This window comes from Oncorhynchus kisutch, linkage group LG26 (genome assembly GCF_002021735.2).
Source record: "Oncorhynchus kisutch isolate 150728-3 linkage group LG26, Okis_V2, whole genome shotgun sequence".
Classification (NCBI taxonomy): Eukaryota; Metazoa; Chordata; class Actinopteri; order Salmoniformes; family Salmonidae; genus Oncorhynchus; species Oncorhynchus kisutch.
The window spans coordinates 40,185,519-40,210,201 of NC_034199.2; the positions used below are offsets into that span (position 1 = coordinate 40,185,519).

At 41.0% G+C, this 24,683-nt stretch overlaps 1 pseudogene; it reads left to right on the forward strand.

Annotated features, from left to right (window-relative positions):
* The window catches only part of LOC109870753 (rab3 GTPase-activating protein catalytic subunit-like), an 81,355-nt pseudogene extending 58,470 nt beyond the window's left edge, over positions 1-22,885 (forward strand).
* Positions 22,886-24,683: the final 1,798 nt, after the last annotated feature.

Genomic DNA, 24,683 nt, shown 5'->3' on the forward strand with positions numbered 1-24,683 from the left:
ATCACATCAATTGTGAAAAATATCATAGCTAACGTTAACTAAGCACTAGCCGCTAGCTAGCTAACCAGTTAGTGGTGCTGACAGTTTCAAACTGCTATAGCAACAAAATGTGTTTCACTCTATCCCATAAAAAATGACATTGCTAACCACCATCCATTAGTGTATTGTGAAGTGTAATTATTAAGTTAGGTATCTAGCTAACTAGATCACTTTGTTTGCATTTGCAACTGATTTTTATTCCCCACCTGACTGGTTGTCAACAGTTACTGGTCTTTGAACACATGTTTTCACCAGAAACGGCTTCTCGTAAACTGTTTTCCACTAGTGGGAATAGATATTGTTGCCACAGATTACTTTAAAAAAAATAACTTACGAACTGTTTGCCACCAGTGGCAATAAATATTATTGTTGCCAACGGTTGCCGCAGATTCATAACTAATGGCAAACATTTTTTGTGGCACACTATTTAGTTCGCAGCAAATTTTCCACAACATATCATTATTTGTAAGGTAATAAAGGTAAGGCAAACACACACGCGTGTGCGAACACTGGGAAGGGACATGTTTTGAATGGACCACGTGTTTGTGAGTGATTTGAGGGAGTCAGTGTGTGTAGATGTTTTGGTTTTGGTATACAGTGTTATAGGCTTATAGGAAGAGAGAGACAGAGATACAGACAGACAGGGGTTATATCAGGGAGGACCCCAGTCTTCATTAGTTCTAGGGGCCTCTGAGGTTCTGGGCAGCCAGGCTAGAGAGCCAGTCAGGCAGGAGAGCAAGCCTCATTAAGAGGACACCCAGGGCTGGCCTGAAGCACCATGCAGCCACCAGCCACTAACTGTCCTTTCTCTGTCTAACAACCAACGGCTTGTCCTGTCTTGTATCTGAGATGCTGTGTCAGGGGAGAGGGCTGTTGTCTTCACTCTTCACATTTTGTGTACTGAACTGTGCTGTAGAGGTCTTCAAAATAAGCGTTATATTGTTATATTAAAGGAGTAACTCTGGTAGGCCTTAAACATTCTTCCTCACCTCAAGTTCAACTGTTGGAGTCAGTGTGCGCTGCCTTCATAGGCCTGCAGTAGGCTTAGCTAATCCTAATAATAGCCATACCACACCAAACCTTCACAAAAGCTCCTTAACTTTGTTACGGTAACATCAAAAGTAAGTCAAGTCCTTGTTTATAGGGATAATACGAACAGGTTATTTTGGCATGAAATGAATATTTGTGGGAACTCCTGAGTGGTGCAGCGGTCAAAGGCACTGCTTCGCACTGCTTGAGGTGTCACTACAGCCCGGGTTCAATCCCACAGCCGGCTGTGACTGGGAGACCCATGATGCGGTGCACAATTGGCCCAGCATCGTCCGGGTTAGGGGAGGGTTTGGCCGGCCGGGATTTCCTTGTCCCATCGCTCTCTAGCGAATTCTTGTGTCGGGCCGCTGACTTCGGTCGCCAGCTGTACGGCATTACCTCCGACACATTGGTGCGGCTGGCTTCCCGAGGTTAAGCAAACAGTGTGTCAAGAAGCAGTGTGGCTTGGCAGGGTCGTGTTTCAGAGGACGACTGGCTCCCGACCTAAGATTCTCCCGAGCCATACAGGAGTTGCAGCAATGGGACAATGTAAGTACCAATTGGATATCATGAAAAAGGATGTAACTGTACAAAACTAAATAAGTAATATATATATTTGCATCTTGCCCTCTTTGGGGTTTCCTTTTCGTTGTTTGAGCATTACTAGCATAGTAGGCCTACTGGTAATTCTATTATATTGCGGCAAACACAACATTACAGCTGGAACTTAATTTGGCCAATGAAAATGGCTCAACAGAAGGCTAAGCCTATGCAGCTATTACCAACAAGTGTGATTTTTATTTATTATTTATTTCACCTTTATTTAACCAGGTAGGCTAGTTGAGAACACCGTTATTTAACCAGGTAGGCTAGTTGAGAACACCTTTATTTAACCAGGTAGGCCAGTTGAGAACAAGTTCTCATTTGCAACTGGCCAAGATAAAGCGTAGCAATTCAACACATACAACAACACAGAGTTACACATGGAATAAACAAAACATACAGTCAATAATACAGTAGAACAAAAGAAAACAAAAAGTCTATATACAGTGAGTGCAAATGAGGTAAGTTAAGGAAATAAATAGGCCATGGTGGCGAAGTAATTACAATATAGCAATTAAACACTGGAATGGTAGATCGGCAGAAGATGAATGTGCAGGTAGAGATACTGGGGTGCAAAGGAGCAAAATAAATAAATAAATACCAGTATGGGGATGAGGTAGGTTGATAGATGGGCTATTTACAGATAGGCTACGTACAGGTGCAGTGATCTGTAAAATGCTCTGACAGCTGGTGCTTAAAAGTAGTGAGGGAGATGTGAGTCTCCAGCTTCAGAGATTTTTGCAATCGTTCCAGTCATGGGCAGCAGAGAACTGGAAGGAAAGACGACCAAAGGAGGAATTGGCTTTGGGGGTGACCAGTGAGATATACCTGCTGGAGCGCGTGCTACGAGTGGGTGCTGCTATGGTGACCAATGAGCTGAGATAAGGCGGGGCTTTACCTAGCAGAGAATTGTAGATAACCTGTAGCCAGTGGGTTTGGCGAAGAGTATGAAGCGAGGGCCAACCAACGAGAGCGTACAGGTCACAATGGTGTGTAGTGTATGGGGCTTTGGTGACAAAACGGATGGCACTGTGATAGACTGCATCCAGTTTGTTGAGTAGAGTGTTGGAGGCTATTTTATAGATGACATCACCGAAGTCGAGGATAGGTAGGATGGTCAGTTTTACGAGGGTATGTTTGGCAGCATGAGTGAAGGTTGCTTTGTTGCGATATAGGAAGCCGATTCTAGATTTCATTTTGGATTGGAGATGCTTAATGTGAGTCTGGAAGGAGAGTTTATAGTCTAACCAGACACCCAGGTATTTGTAGGTGTCCACGTATTCTAAGTCAGAGCCGTCCAGAGTAGTAATGCTGGATGGTCGAGCAGGTGCGGGCAGCGATCGATTGAAAAGCATGCATTTAGTTTTACTTGCATTTAAGAGCAGTTGGAGGCCACGGAAGGAGAGTTGTATGGCATTGAAGCTTGTTGTGATTGCCTACCATATTGTGACAGCAATAGGCTAATGCTATTTATTTTACAACATGCCTATAATAATAATAAATATTATTATTAATGGCTAAACAATTGCTATAAAAATTAAAAAAATTAAATGAAAGGTAGAAAATTGCATCAAACCTGAATAGCGAGTTGCACACAGTCCGTTTGGCTGCATCAACATTCTTCTCCTCTTTGTCCACTACAATATTAAAACTTGTCCCATTTGTTGACTTCTTTTCACTATATTCTTTCTCCTCTAACCTTTGCTTTACTTCAATTAAAAATAACTTCATCTTCGCAATCAACAGTAGCCTAGGCCAAGGCTCCTCCTCAGAATCAGCAGCAGGGGCACGTGAGGTGAGCAGCTGGATCCAGTTTCAGCTGGACATAAGCTATGTGTTTTATTTTGTTGCATTTGGCTGACACACATAACACGTTGGCACAGTTCTCATCACACAAACAGTAAATTAACAGAGGACAGATCCAGTAGGTAAATTCATTTTTAATTGCACATACAGTACCTGAGACCTGTTCGGGTCCCAGGTCGCATCTCAGAATTTCGGGTCTGTTGAACCTGTGAAGACCTCTACTGTGCAGTTCCTTTTCCAACATATTATTGTTGTTCCCAAGGTAAATGTATAATGTTTTCAATAGAATGTGTTTGACCTGCGTGTGTGTTTTCTGACAATGTTCCCCTGAAATGACCCTCACTTCCCTCATCTCTGTGCATTTCTCTCTCTGTCCCTCTCTCTCTCTCTTTTCTCTCTCTCAGGTTCATGAGATCTTTGCTGGAGCAACCTCAGATGTCTATGATCAGAGCAGGGTGCAGTCCAGCCTGCAGCATCATTCACAAGCTGTTTGTCAGCGCTCAGAGGGTAAAACACACTGTCACCATCACCCAGGGAAACAGACAAACTCACACCGTCTCCCACAGGGGCCTGTCCTAAACGCTGTCATGCCACTATCAGCTCACCTGTGTCATGACTATCATTAATCTGATGACTGCTATTTCTCGATTAATTACCTACTACGTTTAAGTATTACTCGATTAAATTAATCATGTAACAATTAACTCATTAGGAATTTGGGGCACCATGGGAAAAGTTGTTAAGTGACTTACTATCTCCCGACTTAAACTCTAAATATTATCTGAATATCTCTTACATCAATAACAGTCAACTATGAATTATTTCCTCATATCAGTCTCATTCTGAACTTCGTTGACTTCGTAAATCTGTGATGAATCAGCGATACACAAATTGGCTAAATTATTTATTTACTAACTAACTAAATAATCACACATAAATACATTAACACACACACGGTATAGGTTATTGATTACTAACATAATGCGATGAAAACAGGTCCCTAGTGGACTGACACGATATGACGGCTTGTTACACATTGGATAGGGGGTGGGGAAAGATAAAGCTTGGGAGAGACAAATAGAGTGGACTTATCGTACATACATTTGGAAACTACGTTCACCCTAAATATGAATATTTAGCACCCTAACAACCGCTCATTCGGATTAGAAATGCAACATATATTTACGCGTAGATATCTTTCTCTGTCGTCTCTCTGTTGAAACCACTCGATCCGTCTATGGGGAGTAGTTTGATGTAAGTCTCTAGTTACCCACCAGAGGTCACAATGTCCTTCTTAGTTGCAGGCTTCTTTGTCTTGGAGTGTTCTTAGAATGGATACCTCCAGGTGTACCCCACAGTGGTGAGAGGGATCTGTTCTTCCCTCACGTCTTTGGTCAATTGTCCTAGACTACTTCACATACCCAGCTGCAGACTGTGAATGTTTGGTCTAGTCTTCACCTTCTTTACTCGTTGAGAGTTTCAGAGGGTCTTACCATTTACTGGTCTTGTAGTTTTAACCATTTCAACATGTGGACCACATCCTCACATTCTCTGGTCTCAATGGTTGATTATTCAGAGTACAGCTAAGACCACTTTACATGGCGACAGCAACCCGGCATGTTTTGGTCTGATGTAAATTTCGTTAGCAAGTCCATTTAAGCACTCTGGTCTTAGGGGCATTCCAACACGCCGACACAATGTCTGTGCTCATGTGGGCGTGGTTACTGACTGGGCCCAGGTTTATATGAAGAGCCATTATCTCATTTAGAAGGCTAAAATCACATTTCTATCTTTAAAAAAATATTGTCATACTTCATCATATATTTTATTCAACATTTAGATGCAAACCTGACAACCAGAATGTGTACACCCTCAGAGATACAGTTATTTAGTTACACCATCCTTAATGATATCACAAAATAATACACTTCTGACAGGATTGTTCTTTAACCTTTCTAGGGCAGGTGTTCCGCTGGCGGAACCCCCTCGACAACATTCTGCTGAAAGGGCAGCGCGTGAAACCCAAAAATATTTTGGGGAAATATGTAACTTTCACACATTAACTTCTTATGGCTGCAATCCCGTTAACGGGATAATTTTCATCAACAACCGCTGAATTGCATCACAAGTGCAATATAGCAAGCTTAGCCTTTTGTTAATCCACCTGTCGTGTCATTTTGAAAATATGCTTTACAGCGAAAGCAATCCAAGCGTTTGTGTAAGTTTATCGATCGCTCGACAAAACATTATGAACACCTAGCATCAAAGTAGCTTGGTCACGAAAATCAGAAAAGCAATCAAATTAATCGTTTACCTTTGATGATTATTGGATGTTTTCACTCACGAGACTCCCAGTTACACAGCAAATGTTCCTTTTGTTCAATAAAGATTATTTTTATATCCAAAATACCTCAGTTTGTTTGGCGCGTTATGTTCAGAAATCCACAGGAAAGAGCGGTCACGACAACGCAGACAAATTCCAAATAGTATCCGTAATGTCCACAGAAACGTTTTTTATAATCAATCATCAGGTTGTTTTTAAAATATATAATCGATAATATATCAACCGCAACTGTCTTTTTCAGTAGGAGAGGGAAAGGCAATGGCTGCCCAAACTCTGTTGCTCATACAAAACGCTGCTGGCACCCAGCCATACAATGACGCAATGTTATCTTTCTCGCTCATTTTTCAAAATAAAAGCCTGAAACTATGTCTAAAGACTGTTGATACCTTGAGGAAGCGCTAGGAAAAGGAATCTGGTTGAGGAAGCGCTAGGAAAAGGAATCTGGTTGATATCCCTTTAAATGGAGCAAAGGCAGGCTATGGAACATGGAGTTTTCAAAATAGAAGCCACTTCCTGGTTTGATTTTCCTCCGGGTTTCGCCTGTAATATCAGTTCTGTTGTACTCACAGACAATATTTAGACAGTTTTGGAAACTTTAGAGTGTTGTCTATCCAATACTACTAATAATATGCATATATTAGCAACTGAGACTGAGGAGCAGGCCGTTTACTTTGGGCAACTTATTCATCCAAACTACCCAAGACTGCTCCCAAGCCATAACAAATTAACAAGTCCAATACAACAAATTAAAGATAAACCTCTTGTTAATCTACCCATCGTGTCTGATTTTAAAAATGCTTTACAGCGAAAGCACAACATATGATTTTGTTAGATCACCGCCAAGTCAAAAAAACACAGCCATTTTTTCAGCCAAAGATAGGAGTCACAAAAAGCAGAAATATAGATAAAATGAATCACTAACCTTTGATGATCTTCATCAGATGACACTCATAGGATATCATGTTACACAATACATGTATGTTTTGTTCGATAATGTGCATATTTATATCAAAAAATCTCAGTTTACATTGGCGCGTTACGTGCAGTAATGTTTTGATTCCAAAACATCCGGTGATTTTGCAGAAATATTCATAATAAACATTGATAAAAGATACTAGTGTTATTCACAGAATTAAAGATAGACTTCTCCTTAAATTCTCCTTTTCAGCCTTCCATTTCTGCAGAGTGGGGGAGAGATTCTCCAAGGTATTTATTTATAAAACAGGCTTAATTCTCCCTCTCATCTCCTGTGGGAGAGAGAGAGGGGGGGGGGGTCTGGTCATCCTCAAACATTTGGCTAGCTGATGGGTCCTTTTGATCCTCACCAGGGAGAGACAGTCATGACACCTGCTGTCGGCCTAACAGCCCAGGCAGGAGATGTTATGTTCCCCCCTACTGATCCCCTCCTACACCCCCAACCTTGTTCCAGGCCCTGAGAGGCTCCTGGACATCCTGCCTGCCTGAGTAAGAAGCATGCTGCTGCTAGTCTGTCTTCTAGTGTGTTTACTTATCACTACTTTCTTCTTGCTTCTTCCTCACAGAGTAAAAGGGTTTAAGTCAAGTCAATATTTTTGCCCATCACATAATGCAACTCATACCGAGTATAAGAAAAACTTCTGTCAAAGAATGGCTTTGACAGACAAAGATCCAGTCACTGTAGTTTTAATAAGATGTTTTTGTTTAACTGTATTCACCAGACTGAGACATGGAAATCTGTTTTCTGTCCTCTCTGTTATGAGATGCAGAAAGACAATAAAACAGTTGTCTTTGTTTTATTCAGTCTGATTTGATATGACGGAAGGACAGGGACACCTGGACTAAATTACTGTCTATCTATTCTGTGCTTCATGCCGTTCTGAATAGTCTGAGATGACCAGTTAAAAGGCACTTGCGATGATAGATTACCCCTTGCATGCATTGTGCTGTATAATTGCACCTGTCTTGGTTCTGAAAGTAAGTGTATGCTTGGCTGTAACACATTGAAATATACTGTCTGCTTTGGCCTTGGCACATCCAACCACACATTTCTTTTTTTGTTCAACATTCAAGTTCGTTTAAAGCCAATAAATGTGTTTTCTTCCGGAGATGAGAGCTGAGAGTTCATCAACAGATTCAGTCCTTGGCCCCAGACCCAGATCTGATTCTTAGAATAATTGAAACTCAAACAGGGAATGAATGTTTGTCTTGGCTCCTTTCCCTGTGCCGTGTGTTGGAAGAAAAAACTGTGCGAAAAAGAGTTGGATTTCAGGAAACTCTCCCAACCCCCCACATCACTTTTTTTTTATTCCGTCAAGATGTCTGAGTGTTAAATTATAGCCTGTGTGTTGCCAAGCTCTAAATAGAAAGCTAGTAATTATCCCCAGCATATGTAAATCAGTTAAAATCATCAGCCAATCAAATGAGGTGAGTTTATAGGAAAAGAGGGAGAGGGAGACAGAAGGGAGGAGAAATGTCCTTCCCCACATCCCCTTGAATGATCTGACCCATGTTGACAGTACAACACTAGACTGCTGGTTTGATTGTTGTCTGATTTGCTATGTACAGTGGCAAGAAAAAGTATGTGAACCCTTTGGAATTACCTGGATTTCTGCAAAAATGTGTCATAAAATTTGATCTGATCTTCATCTTACAACAATAGACAAACATAGTGTGCTTAAACTAATAACACACAAATTATTGTATTTTTCTTGTCTATATTGAATACATAATTTAAACATTCACAGTGTAGGTTGGCAAAAGTATGTGAACCCCGAGGCTAATGACTTTTCCAAAAGCTAATTGGAGTCAGGAGTCAGCTAACCTGGAGTCCAATCAATGAGACGAGATTGGAGGTGTTGGTTAGAGAAGCCCAGCCAAACAAAAACGCTCACAAAATTTGAGCTTGCTATTCACAAGAAGCATTGCCTAATGTGAACCATGCTTCAAACAAAAGAGATCTCAGAAGACCTAAGATTAAGAATTGTTGACTTGCAAAAAGCTAGAAAGGGTTACAAAAGTGTCTCTACCTTGATGTTCATCAGTCCACGGTAAGACAAATTGACTATAAATGGAGAAAGTTCAGCACTGTTGCTCCTCTCCCTACGAGTGTCCGTCCTGCAAAGATGATTGTAAGAGCTCAGTGCAGAATGCTCAATGAGGTTAAGAAGAATCCCAGAGTGTCAGCTAAAAACTTACAGAAATCTATGGAACATGGTAACATCTCTGTTGATGAGTCTACGATATGTCAAACAATAAACAAGAATGGTGTTCATGGGAAGACATCACTGAAGAAGCCACTGCATTCTAAAAAAAACATTGTTGCATGTCTGAAGTTCACAAAAGAGCACCTGGATGTTAGCACAGCACATCTAGCAAAATATTCTGTGGACAGATTAAACTGAAGTTGAGTTGTTTGGAAGTGTCGTGTCTTTACTATCATTAAATTAAGACTTTTAGTTTTTATCAAAGATTCTCTGTAATTAGCATTTTGTGATTAACTAATTAATCATGTAACTGTAATTAACTAGGAAGTCGGGGCACCAAGGAAAATATTCACATTACAAAGTTATAATTTTCCTAATATAACTTTTCAGATATTTTCATATCTGATCAATAGTCTTCTGATTAATGAATTCTTCTTTACATCACATTAGTCTTATTCCAAACGTCGTAAATTGTTGGTTATCTGCACGAACCCAGTCTTCACTATGAGTCATCCATACATCAATTTTCTTAAATTATTTATTTATTAACTAACTAAACAATCACAGAAGTGCACACACAAACAAACAAAGTAAATATGGTAAATATGATAGGGGAATGTGCCCTAGTGGGCTAAACCAACATTGTGGCTTGTTGTACTAAAGGGAAGTGGGGGTCGACTGAGATAAGACAACACACAGTTGATAATTATAACAATTGAAATGCTAATCCTTTGCACATGAACGCTCACTCATTCTGGAACAATTGCAATCAATATATATATTTATGCTCAGTGTGGTCGGGGTCTCTGTTGAAAATTTGTTTCTGTTGGAGAGTTTGTCCGCCCTCTCTGTCGTGGTTAGGATGGATAGTTCAGAGTGACATTCATTCATGTCGTTATGGATAGATGTTTAGGCGGTTGTCTGTCTTCGCATTCAATGATACCGAATTCCTAGATGCAGACTAGTAATTAATATCAAAGACTTGTTCTTATTCTGTCGGTATCGATAGTCTTAAGAGTTTAACCACATGGGATGGTTAAAAGATTCAGCAGTCTGGTCTGCAACCTTTTGTCCTCTAGTAATTGAGAGCAACATGGTCTGTTGAGAAATTCTCAAGGTGGGGTTTTTATTCGGAATTGCAGAAAAGGGCCTGTCCCAGGATGCCCGACCCTAACTGGGCTCATGGGCGGTCCTCTGATTTAGTTAAACTCAAAAGGGAATTGGAGTTTCCTTTGTTAAACAGTCCAAAATCACATTACACAATTTTACAAACAGTATCATCCTCACTCATTCATCTTATACAACAATTAGATGTAAACCTAATATCTGAGGCTATTATATAAACAGCGTTATGGTAATGTGGCCGTATTGTCTCCCATGAGTTTCACAATATTGTACCAAACGGACCAGTTCGTAGCTGGATTCTTCATCAATCTTTTATACCTTCTCCAGAACATAAATGTTGTTCGGACCTCAAGTTCTGTGAGGTAGAAGAAATGCCTTTGTTCTCTATGAAACTTCACTCTCTCTATATTCTGTGGCCATTAGGAGATAATCTCCTCCAGGAATTTACGACCTCTCTCTGAACACAGCAGCCTGGGTGTAGGAGACAGGGGGGTAGGGGGTGATGCATAGAAAAGGCCGGTACAGAGGGAGGGGTGGTCGCTGTACCCAAAGAGGGCAACGTCATGACAGAAGGAACAGACAACACTATGTGTGGAGAGAAAAAAAGGCACAGCACACCAACATCAAAACCTCATCCCAACTGTAAAGTATGGTGGAGGGAGCGTCATGGTCTGGGGCTGCTTTGCTGCCTCAGGGCCTGGACAGCTTGCTATCATCGACAGAAAATGAATTCCCAACTTTATCAAGACATTTTGCAGGAGAATGTAAGGCTATCTGGCTGCCAATTGAAGCTCAAAAGAAGTTGGGTAATGCAACTGGACTACAACCCAAAACACAGAAGTAAATCAACAAAGAATGGCTTCAACAGAAAAAAATACACCTTCTGGAGTGGCCCAGTTAGAGTCCTGACCTCAACCTGATTTAAAGTGCTGTGGCATGACCTCGAGTGTGGTTCACCCCAGACATCCTAAGAATATTACTGAACTGAAACAGTTTTGTAAAGATGAATGGTCCAAAATTCCTCCTGGCCGTGCAGGTCTGATCCGCGACTACAGAAAACGAATTTATTGCTGCCAAAAAAGCGTCAACCAGTTATTAAATGCAAGGGTTCACATACTTTTTCCACCCTACACTGTGAATGTTTACACGGTGTGTTCAATAAAGACATGAAAACGTATAATTGTTTGTGTGTTATTAGCATAAGCAGACTGTGTTTGTCTATTGTGACATACAGTTGAAGTCAGTTTTTCACAATTCCTGACATTTAATCCTAGTAAAAATTCCCTGTCTTAGGTCAGTTAGGATCACCACTTAATTTTAAGAATGTGAAATGTCAGAATAATAGCAGAGATAATTATTTATTTGAGCTTTTATTTCTTTCATCACATTCCCAGTGGGTCAGAAGTTTACATACACTCAATTCGTATTTGGTAGCATTGCCTTTAAATTGATTAACTTGGGTCAAATGTTTCGGGTAGCCTTCCACAAGCTTCCCACAATAAGTTGGGTGAATTTTGGCCCATTCCTCCTGACAGAGCTGGTGTAATTGACTCAGGTTTGTAGACCTCCTTGCTCACACATGCTTTTTCAGTTCTGCCCACATTTTCTATGGGATTGAGGTCAGGGCTTTGTGATGGCCACTCCAATACCTTGACTTTGATGTCCTTAAGCAATTTCGCCACAACTTTGGAAGTATGCTTGGGGTCATTGTCCATTTGGAAGACCCATTTGTGACCAAGCTGTAACTTCCTGACTGATGTCTTGAGACGTTGCTTCAATATTCCACATAAGTTTCCTACCTCATGATGCCATCTATTTTGTGAAGTGCACCAGTCCCTCCAGCAGCAAAGCACCCCCGCAACATGATGCTGCCACCCCCGTGCTTCACGGTTTAGATGTTGTTCTTCGGCTTGCAAGCCTCCCCCTTTTTCCTCCAAACATGACGATGGTCATTATGGCCAAACAGTTCTATTTTTGTTTCATCAGACCAGAGGACATTTCTCCAAAAATTATGATCTTTATCCCCATGTGCAGTTGCAAACCGTAGTCTGGCTTTTTTATGGCGGTTTTGGAGCAGTGGCTTCTTCCTTGCTGAGCGGCCTTTCACGTTATGTTGTTATAGGACTCGTTTTACTGTGGATATAGACAGTTTTGTTTCCTCCAGCATCTTCACAAGGTCCTTTGCTGTTGTTCTGGGATTGATTTGCACTTTTCACACCAAAGTACATTCATCTCTAGGAGAGAACGTGTCTCCTTCCTGAGCGGTATGATGGCTGCATGGTCCCATGGTGTTTCTACTTGTATTGTATTGTTTGTACAGATGAAGATGGTACCTTCAGGCATTTGGAAATTGCTCCCAACGATGAACCAGAGTTGTGGAGGTCTACATTTTCTTTCGGAGGTCTAAAGCCTATCAGAAGCTTCTAAAGCCATGACATTTTTTTGAATTTTCCAAGCTGTTTAAAGGCACAGTCAAATTAGTGTATGTAAACTTCTGACCCACTGGAATTGTGATACAGTGAATTATAAGTGAACTAATCTGTCTGTAAACAATTATTGGAAAAATTACTTGCGTCATGCACAAAGTAGATGTCCTAACTGACTTGCCAAAACTATGGTTTGTTAACAAGAAATTTGTGGAGTGGTTGAAAAACGAGTTTTAATAACTCCAACCTTCGTGTATGTTAACTTCCGAATTCAACTGTAGATGAAGATCAGATCAAATGTTTTGACCAATTTATGCAGAAATCCAGGTAATTCCAAAGGGTTCACATACTTTTTCTTGCCACTGTATGTATAGAATTTGATGCATTCGCTGGGAGGAATGGCATGTTTTCTCAAGCAGAACCTAATCTTCTTTCTAATTCCCTGACTTTGTCTTCTTCTGTTTATTTGGTTGTTTTCCTGTTTGTTCGTTCTCTATTATGTTATTATATATATTTTGGTCTCTTTTACCACTGCTTTCACTCATGTCAAGCTGGCTGATTACACCAGTGATGAGGTAACCACTAGTAGTACCCCTACCTCTTACCCCTAGTTCATCCCTCCAACCCCCCAGTACATTCATCCATCCATACCCACCTCCTTGTCTTCTCCCTCCATCTACCTGCCAAGCAGCTCTGACCCTGAGGTTCAGGCTACCTGAGGCAGCCAGGGAGATATACGGACGGTTATGGTCTGTAACAGTGAACCGCTGCAATTTCCACACCTCCACAATACAAAGGAGAAACACAGGCTTCTTAAAGCAATTAACCTCCCCCTGACCTTTTACCTAACTACCTCCCCTCTCTCCTCCTCCCATCCATCTATTCTTCTAACCACCTGCCTGTGGATGTGGAGATTGGTATATTAGATACTAGTTTTAGCATGTTGGTTTAGTATGCACACCCGGGGTATTCAAGCAGGGTCCGCAGAAATATATATATATTTAAAGTGCATTTAAAAATATATATATTTATTAATATCACTAGCAACAACAGAATAAATATATATATTTATTAATATCACTAGCAACAACAGAATAAATATATATATTTATTAATATCACTAGCAACAACAGAATAAATATATATATTTATTAATATCACTAGCAACAACAGAATAAATATATATATTTATTAATATCACTAGCAACAACAGAATAAATATATATATTTCTTTATTTTCTCACTCATCTACACACAATAACCCATAAATGGCAAAGTGAAAACATGTTTTTAGAAATTTTAGATAATGCATTGAAAATGAAATAAAGAAATATCTGATTCACACAAGTATTCACACCCCTGAGTCAATACATGTTAGAATCACATTTGGCAGCAATTACAGCTGTGTGACTTTCTGGGTAAGTCTCTAAGAGCTTTGCACACCTGGATTGTACAATATTTGAGCGTTATTCTTTTTAAAAATTCTTCAAACTTTGTCAAGTTGGTTGTTGATCATTGCAAGACAGCCATTTTTCAAGCCGATTTAAGTCAAAACTGTAACGAGGCCTTGGGAACATTCAATGTCTTCTTGGTAAGCAACTCCAGTTTAGATTTGGCCTTGTGTTTTAGGTTATTGTCCTGCTAAAAGGTGAACTTATCTCCCAGTGTCTGTTGGAAAGCAGACTGAATCAGGTTTTCCTCTAGGATTTTGCCTGTGCTTAGCTCTATTCGGTTTCTTTTTATCTGAAAAAAACCTCCCTAGTCCTTGCCGATGACAAGCATACCTATAACATGATGTAGCCCCCACCATGCTTGAAAATATGAGTGCTGTGTATTCAGGACAAAAAGTTCATTCCTTTGCCAACATTTTTCCAGTTTTAATTTAGTGCCTTATTTCAAACAGGATGACAGAATATCTCAATTTAAAACATTTTAAATTCAGGCCGTAACACAACGAAATGTGGAAAATGTCAAGGGGTATGAATACTTTCTGAAGGCACTGTACCTACAGTAGAAAAGAGGAGAACGTCTTATTTATAATGATGTCAATGTTATTTCTCTACTCTCAATATTGATGAAATTACACTCATAGGAACTAATTACAGTCACTGGAGTATCTGACATAGGCTTTGAAAAAGCTCGCGTAAATAGGCTATCAGTGCGGCAAGTGCTGCTGGTAAGCTTTCTTGACATGGACATACATTTTTGCCAAGACATGGCTAACCTTTGTTTAAACTGCTGCTCTTAGCGAAAATGTGTTTGGAGTTACCGTTCTAGCTAATAGGCTATGTTAGAATTTTTACACTTCCTCTTTCAATTATAATGTGGGGAGGTCAACAAAATTAAAAACTGTTTGCCAAATCTATTCATTTAAAAAAAGTTGATTACTTCTCCCTGCCTTTATCATTCAGCTCACTGGTCACCATAGCAACACCCACCCGTACGTAGCATGCGCTCCAGCAGGTTTATTTCACTGGTCATCCCTAAAGCCAACACTTCCTTTGGCTGCGTTTCCTTCCAGTTCTCTGCTGCCAATGACTGGAACGAATGGCAAAAATCACTGAAGCTGGAGTCTTATATCGACCTCACTAACTTTAAGCATCGGCTGTCAGAGCAGCTTACCGATCACTGTACCTGTACACAGCCAATCTGTAAATAGCACACCCAACTACCTCATCCCCATATTGTTACTTATCCTCTTGCTCTTTTGCACCCCAGTATCTCTACTTGCACATCATCATCTGCACATCTATCACTCCAGTGTTAATGCTAAATTGTCATTATTTCGCCTCTATGGCCTATTTATTGCCTTAACTCTATACTCTTCTACATTTGCACACACTTCACATAGATTTTTCTATTGTGTTATTGACTGTACGTTTATTTATGTGTAACTCTGTGTTGTTGTATGTGTCAAACTGCTTTGCTTTATCTTGGCCAGATCGCAGTTGCAAATTAGAACTTGTTCTCAACTGGCCTACCTGGTTAAATAAAGGTGAAATTCTATTTAAAAAATCATTCACCTGATGATAGGACAAGACATGTACAGTAGGAAAACAAATGTTTTTGATCACTTTTGATGGGGGTCACTGGGTCTCCGGTTTGCCTGGGAGGGGGTCCTTGGGCAAGATAAGGTTGAAGACCCATGCTGTATACTAGGGAGTAGTACAGTCGTGGCCGAAAGTTTTGAGAATGACACAAATATTAATTTTCAAGAAGTCTGCTGCTTCTTTAGATATTTTTGTCAGATGTTACTATGGAATACTGAAGTATAATTACACGCATTTCATAAGTGTCAAAGGCTTTTATTGACAATTACATGAAGTTGATGCAAAGAGTCAATATTTGTAGTGTTGACCCTTCTTTTTCAAAACTTCTGCAACCCGCCCTGGCATGCTGTCAATTAACTTCTGGGCCACGTCCTGATTGATGGCAGCCCATTCTTGCATAATCAATGCTTGGAGTTTGTCAGAATTAGTGGGGTTTTTTTTGTCCGCCCGCCTCTTGAGGATTAACCACAAGTTCTCAATGGGATTAAGGTCTGGGGAGTTTCCTGGCCATGGACCCAAAATATCGATGTTTTGTTCCCCGAGCCACTTTTGCCTTATGTCAAGGTGCTCCATCATGCTGGAAAGGGCAATGTTCGTCACCAAACTGTTCCTGGATGGTTGGGAGAAGTTGCTCTCGGTGGATGTGTTGGTACCATTCTTTATTCATGGCTGTGTTCTTAGGCAAAATTGTGAGTCAGCCCACTCTCTTGGCTGAGAAGCAACCCAACACATGAATGGTCTCAGGATGCTTTACTGTTGGCATGACACAGGACTGATGGTAGTGCTCACCTTTAGTTTTTTCCGGATGCCCGAAACAATCGGAAAGGGGATTCATCAGAGAAAATGACTTTACCCCAGTCCTCAGCAGTCCAATCCCCGTACTTTTTGCAGAATATCAGTCTGTCCCTTGTGCTTTTCCTGGTGAGAAGTGGCTTGTTTGCTGCCCTTCTTGACACCAGGCCATCCTCCAAAAGTCTTTGCCTCACTGTGCATGCAGATGCACTCACACCTGCCTGCTGCCATTCCTGAGCAAGCTCTCTACTGGTGGAGCCCCGATCCAGCAGCTGAATCAACTTTAGGAGACAGTCCTGGCGCTTGCTGGACTTTCTTGGGCGCCCTGAAGCCGCCTTCACAACAATTTAACCGCTCTCCTTGAAGTTTTTGATGATCTGATAAATGGTTGATTTAGGTGCAATCTCACTGGAAGCGATATCCTTGCCTGTGAAGCCCTTTTTGTGCAAAGCAATGATGATGGCACGTGCTTCCTTGCAGGTAACCATGGTTGACAGAGGAAGAACAATGAATCCAAGCACCACCTTCCTTTTGAAGCTTCCAGTCTGTTATTCGAACTCAATCAGCATGACAGAGTGATCTCCAGCCTTGTCCTCGTCAACACTCACACCTGTGTTAACGAGAGAATCACTGACATGATGTCAGCTGGTCCTTTTGTGGCAGGGCTGAAATCCAGTGGAAATGTTTTTGTGGGGATTCAGTTTATTTGCATGGCAAAGAGGGACTTTGCAATTAATTGCAATTAATCTGATCACTCTTCATAACATTCTGGAGTACATGGAAATTGCCATCATACAAACTGAGGCAGCAGACTTTGTGAAAATTTATATTTGTGTCATTCTCAATACTTTTGGCCATGACTGTATGTTTCTGTATATGCAGTAGGCTAGGTGTATCCTGTTGTTTAGTATGTACACTAAAGTAGTGGCAGGTTGCTGGTTAGGTATATACTAGTTTTTAGCCTGCTTTAATCAGAAGTAACCTATTTACATAAGAATTCAGACCCTTTTCTATGAGCTCAGGTGCCTCCTGTTTCCATTGATCAACTTTTTTTATTTTTTTATTTCATCTTTTATTTAACCAGGTAGGCAAGTTGAGAACAAGTTCTCATTTACAACTGCGACCTGGCCAAGATTAATGCAAAGCAGTTTGACACATACAACAACACAGAGTTACATGTGGAATAAACCAAACATACAGTCAATAATACAGTTGAAGAAAATCTTTATACAGTGTGTGCAGATGAGGTAAGAAAAGGGAGGTAAGGCAATAAATAGGCCATGGTGGCGAAGTAATTACAATATACCATATAGACACTAGAGTGATGGATGTGCAGAATATGAATGTGCAAGTAGAGATTGTCAAGGATTTCCTCCTCTTCCGAAGAGGAGAGGCGAAAAGGATCAGAGGACCAATATGCGGCGTGGTAAGTGTCCATGGTTCTTTTAATACGTAAACATGAACAACTGATAACAAGAAACGTGTGAAACCCTAAACAGCCCTATCTGGTGCAAAACACAAAGACAGGAACAATCACCCACAAACACACAGTGAAACCCAGGCTACCTAAGTATGATTCTCAATCAGAGACAACTAATGACACCTGCCTCTGATTGAGAACCATACTAGGCCGAAACATAGAAATACCCAAATGATAGAAAAACAAACATAGACTGCCCACCCAACTCACGCCCTGACCATACTAAATAAATACAAAACAAAATAAATAAAAGGTCAGAACGTGACAGAGATACAGGGGTGCAAAGCAGCAAAATAAATAAATAAATACAGTATGGGGATGAGGTAGTTGAATGGGCTATTTACAGATGAGCTATGTACAGGTGCAGTGATCTGTGAGCTGCTCAGACAGCTGGTGCTTAAAGCTAGTGAGGGAGGTAAGAGTCTCCAGCTTCAGTGATTTTTGCAATTTATTCAAGGCATTGGCAGCAGAGAACTGGAGGGAAATGCTTTCCAATCTTTGGGAATATCAGACGATACGAAAGAGAGGTTGAACAGCCTAGTAATAAGGGTTGCAACAATTTCGGCAGATAATGTTAGAAAGAGAGGGTCCAGATTGTCTAGCCCGGCTGATTTGTAGGGGTCCAGATTTTGCTCTTTCAGAACATCAGCTATCTGGATTTGGGTGAAGGAGAAATGGTGGGGGCTTGGGCGGGTTGCTGTGGAGGGTGCCGGGCAGTTGACCGGGGTAGGGGTAGCCAGGTGAAAAGCGTGGCCAGCCGTAGAGAAATGCTTATTGAAATTCTCAATTATTGTGGATTTATCGGTAGTGACAGTGTTTCCTAGCCTCAGTGGAGTGGGCAGCTGGAAGGAGGTGCTCTTATTCTCCATGGACTTTACAGTGTCCCAGAACTTTTTTGAGTTTGTACTACAGGATGCAAATTTCTTTTTAAAAAGCTAGCCTTAGCTTTCCTAACTGCCTGTGTATATTGGTTCCTAACTTCCCTGAAAAGTTGCATATCGCGGGGGCTATTCGATGCTAATCCAGAACCCCACAGGATGTTTTTGTGCTGGTCAAGGGCAGACAGGTCTGGAGTGAACCAAGAGCTATTTCTATTCCTGGTTCTACATTTTTTGAATGGAGCATGCTTATTTAAGATGGTGAGGAAGGCACTTTTAAAGAATAACCAGCCAACCTCTACTGAAGGGATGAGGACAATGTCATTCCAGGATACCCCGGCCAGGTCGATTAGAAAGGCCTGTTCGCTGAAGTGTTTTAGGGAGCGTTTGACAGTGATGAGGGGTGGTCGTTTGACCGCAGACCCATAACGGATGCAGGCAATGAGGCAGTGATAGCTGAGATCCTGGTTGACAACAGCAGAGGTGTATTTGGAGGGCGAGTTAGTTAGGATGATATCTATGAGGGTGCCCGTGTCTACGGATTTGTGGTTGTACCAACTTGGTTGGAGTCTACCTGTGGTAAATTCAATTGATTGGACATGATTTGGAAATGCATACACCCTATATAAGGTCCCACAGTTGACAGTACATTTCAGAGCAAAAACCAAGCCATGAGGTAGAAGGAATTGTCAGTAGAGCTCTGAGACAGATCTGGGGAAGGGTACCAAACCATTTCTGCAGCATTGAAGGTCCCCAAGAACACAGTGGCATCCATCATTCTGTAATGGAAGATGTTTGGAACCACCAAGACTCTTCCTAGAGCTGGCCGCCCAGCCAAACTGAGCAATCGCGGGAGAATGACCAAGAAGGTGACCAAGAACCTGATAGTAACTCTGACAGAGCTCTATAGTTCCTTTGTGGAGATTGGAGAACCTTCCAGAAGGACAACTATCTCTGCAGCACTCCACCAATCAGGCCTTTATGGTAGAGTGGCCAGAGGGAAGCCACTCTTCAGTAAAAGGCACATGACAGCCCACTTGGAGTTTGCCAAAAGCCACCTAAAGGACTCTCAGACTATGAGAAACAAGATTCTCCGGTCTGATAAAAACCAAGATTGAACTCTTTGGCCTGAATGCCAAGCGTCGAACATTTCCTGAGAGACCTGAAAATAGCTGTGTATCGACGCTTGTCATCCAACCTGACAGAGCTTGAGAGGATGAGCAGAGAAGAATGGGAGAAGCTCCCCAAATACAGGTGTGCCAAGCTTGCATCGTCATTCCCAAGAAGAATCAAGGCTGTAATCGCTGTCCAAGGTGCTTCAACAAAGTACTGAGTAAAGGGCCTGAATTCTTATGTGAATGTGATATTTCATTATTTTTTAATTTTTTTAGCCAAATTTTTTTATAAAAATGTTTTTGCTTTGTCATTATGGGGTTTTGTGTGTAGATTGATGAGGGGGAAAACAATAATTTAATCCATTTTAGAATAAGTACAAAAATGTGGAAAAAAGTATAGGGGTATGAATTCTTTCCAAATGCACTGTACATACTAGTTTTGGCCTGCTGGTTTTATAGTTAAGTGTTTTGGTAGGTTGTTGTGTTTGATACCAGTTGGCTTTAGATATTAGCGTAGTGTGGCTTTGTTGTGTTTGATACCAGTTGGCTTTAGATATTAGCATAGTGTGGCTTTGTTGTGTTTGATACCAGTTGGCTTTAGATATTAGCGTAGTGTGGCTTTGTTGTGTTTGATACCAGTTGGCTTTAGATATTAGCGTAGTGTGGCTTTGTTGTGTTTGATACCAGTTGGCTTTAGATATTAGCGTAGTGTGGCTTTGTTGTGTTTGATACCAGTTGGCTTTAGATATTAGCGTAGTGTGGCTTTGTTGTGTTTGATACCAGTTGGCTTTAGATATTAGCATAGTGTGGCTTTGTTGTGTTTGATACCAGTTGGCTTTAGATATTAGCGTAGTGTGGCTTTGTTGTGTTTGATACCAGTTGGCTTTAGATATTAGCATAGTGTGGCTTTGTTGTGTTTGATACCAGTTGGCTTTAGATATTAGCGTAGTGTGGCTTTGTTGTGTTTGATACCAGTTGGCTTTAGATATTAGCGTAGTGTGGCTTTGTTGTGTTTGATACCAGTTGGCTTTAGATATTAGCGTAGTGTGGCTTTGTTGTGTTTGATACCAGTTGGCTTTAGATATTAGCATAGTGTGGCTTTGTTGTGTTTGATACCAGTTGGCTTTAGATATTAGCATAGTGTGGCTTTGTTGTGTTTGATACCAGTTGGCTTTAGATATAAGCGTAGTGTGGCTTTGTTGTATTTGCATACCTCCAGAGTTATGCTGTGCACCACTGAAACAAATGCAAACATTGATCTGGAAGCAAGCACCGCATCGCTCCAGCCCACTAAATGTCTCCTTACCTTTCCTCGCCTTAAACGAGATTTTGGGTGATGTGAGCAGGCATTTGTTAATTTGTAATCAGCTTGTTAATTTATGTAATTTGTTGCTGCTCAGTAAAAATAGATTGTGTTAATTTGCCGCTGTCGTTTTCCAGTACAGTCGCTTTCTCCTGCGCCAGCTCTGATCGCTGTCAAGGTTGTTTCATTCCCCCATGACTTAGAATATGGAGCAATAGAATGAGTTGTATGTTTTCCTTAGTCTCAGGTGTCATACTCTCATTGGTGGAGTGTAGTATGTTACGAAGGTCATGCTTAGGCTGCCTAAAAATATATCGTGGCCCAGTTCCACATTTTTATTTGGCTTTTTCTATGGAAAGTGTATTGGGCTCTGCATTCTCCATTTTGTGTCGACCTGAATGTTAGCCACCTTCTGTTTGCCCCATCCCCACAGGCTGCTTTATTGGCTCCATTGGAAGAAGACACAGGACGTGGGGGTGGCACTGATGACAGAAAGCCATTGGGAGGTGCCAGTGTGCCAGATATCCCTCCCTCTGTAGGGCGTGAGATCCTGCTGCGTACATGTGTCCCGCGGCCCGCGCCCTACTCCAAGGCCCTCCCCCAACACCTCATCTGTGTCCTGATGAGAGACGAATTCAGGCTGGTTGGGGCCTTCTCATCCGACACCTCTTTTTTCTGAGAGGGATAGGGACTGGTCTGGAAGATGAACCAGGGAGTTTTGTTGGAGTTTTGTTGGTAGGTCAGATGTGCATTTGGGCTCTGTGGTCAGTGACTGAAGTAAGGCTGTGTGTGCTGCATTGCATTATGGGTGGAGCTATGGGATAATATGTGATTTGATTGGTTCAAAACTGAAAGCTCCACCCAGCTCAGGGCTCTCGCACCATCTCAGTGGTCTTCTGGGAACATCAGAGAAACAGAACAGAGGCCGGCGAGTGGCCCATACTCATGACATTATCACTCTGTGTGACGACTCATATCAGACTGTTGGTTGGTTCCCAGAGGGCTACTGTCTATGTGGTTTAAGTCTCTCCCCCAATTGAGTTCATTGTAGTTCAGTTTGGTGAGCGAGAGGAAAATATTGGTCTGATATCTGTGTTGTGAACATTTTCACTTATTTGGAATCCCTTGAATTGTATCTGTTTACTTTCTTGTCTTATCATTGTTCATTTCATTGTTAATTTCATTGTTAATTTCATTGTTGATTTTGCCAATTTTATTAATTTGACTTTTCAGTTGTTTGGGGTTTAAGTGCAAAATAGACCACTCACCTGGGACCTGAACTTACTGTTGTGTAGTAAAATAAATCTTGTGCTTTTATGTTGCATAGCTCTGAAAAAAAAACATGCCAGGGGAAAAGAACTGTACCCTGTTGGTGTGATAATGTGGCAGAAAATGAGTTTGGGAAGAAACCAAAACGAGGATATTTCTCTGGACCCATCTTTCTGAGTCATACTATGCCAATTAGCATATCATTAAAAATCCCTTCTACTCGATTGGGATCATTTGTGGCTTACCAGTGTTGCCCAATCAGTCATTGGTTGAAAGCTGTCGCTCTCTGTCTGTTCTGTAAGCCCAGACACTCACACTGCCCATCGCACTTTACAATATGCAGTTCATTTGTTTACCACGTCTTAAAGGGACAATCTCCCGTTGCTACATCAATTTGTTTGACTTTTACATTTCTGATATGTACCCATTGATTCTTGAAGAATATAATTTATAATTGCCACATGAGCTTAGTTCAACTGTCGTACCCCATCAGAACCCAAAATATAAGCTTGTTTTACTCCAATGCTTGTAAACATGTACATTTGAACAAACCGTGATTAAAACTATCATTTTAATATCATGGATGGTCAGTCCTTGCATCCATAACTCTGTCTATGAATTTGAGAGTGGTTCCATTTCTCCAGCACCATCCCTCAGCTTTTTAGCAAAACAGTGGTGGGGATAACACGTTATTGTTTTAACTGCTGATTGCCACTTTAAAGAATTTCTCACCATATCAATGCTTATTGATATACATGCAATTACTGAAGGGTTTTCCCTTGTCACTTAAATGTATTGAATCCTGATGGAAAGTGCAATTATACACTACCGGGCAAAAGTTTTAGAGCACCTACACATTCAATGTTTTTTTTTGTTGTGTGACTATTTTCAACATTGTAGAATAATAATGAAAACAACAAAATGATGAAATATCACATGGAATCATGTAGTAACCAAAACAGTGTTAACAAATCAAAATATATTCATCGATTAGCCACCCTTTGCCTTGATGACAGCTTTGCACACTCTTGGCATTCTCTCAACCAGCTTCATGAGGTAGTCACCTGGAATGCACTTCAATTAACTTTTAACAAGGCACACCTGTTAATTTGTTGAATTTCTTTCCTTCTTAATGCATTTGAGCCAATCAGTTGTGTTGTGACAAGGTAGGGTGGGTATACAGAAGATATCCCTATGTGGTAAAAGACCAAGTCCATATTATGGCAAGAACAGCTCAAATAAGCAAAGAGAAAAGACAGTCCGTTGTTACTTAAAGACACATAGGTCAGTCAATACGGAAAATTTCAAGAACTTTGAATGTTTCTTAAAGTGCAGTCTCAAAAATTGTCAAGCGCTATGATGAAACTGGCTCTCAAGGGGACCACCACAGGAAAGGAAGACCCAGAGTTACCTGCTGCAGAGGATAAGTTCATTAGAGTTACTAGCCTCAGAAATTGCAGCCCAAATAAATGCTTCACAGAGTTTAAGTAACAGACACATCTTAACATCAACTGTTCAGAGGAGACTGTGTGAATGGCCTTCATGGTCAATTTTGCTGCAAAGAAACCACTACTAAATGACACCAATAATAAGAAGAGACTTGCTTGGGCCAAGAAACATGAGCAATGCACGTGAGACTGGTGGAAATCTGTCCTTTGGTCTGGAGTCCAAATTGGAGATTTTTGGTTCCAACAGCATGTGTTTGTGAGACGGAGGTGAACATTAGCCAAAGTCTGGGTAAACGGATGATCTCTACATGTGTATTTCCCACCTTTAAGCATGGAGGAGAAGGTGTAATGGTGTAGGTGTGCTTTGCTGGTGACACTGTCTGTGATATATATTTAGAATTCAAGGCACACTTAACCAACATGGCTACCACAACATTCTGCAGCAATACACCATCCGATCTTGTTTGAGCTTAGTCAGACTATCATTTGTTTTTCAACAGGACAATAACCCAAATTTTACCAAGAAGGAGAGTGATGAAGTGCTGCATCAGTTGTAGTTGACCTGGCCTCCACAGTCCCCTGGACTCAACCAAATTGAGATGGTTTAGGATGAGTCGGACCACAGAGTCCGGGGGGAAAGCAGCCAACAAGTGCTCAGCATATGTGGGAACTCCTTCAAGACTGTTGGAAAATTATTCCAGGTGAAGCTGGTTGAGAGAATTCCAAGAGTGTGCAAAGCTGTCATCAAGGCAATTCTACTTTGAAGAATCTCAAATATAAAATATATTTTGATT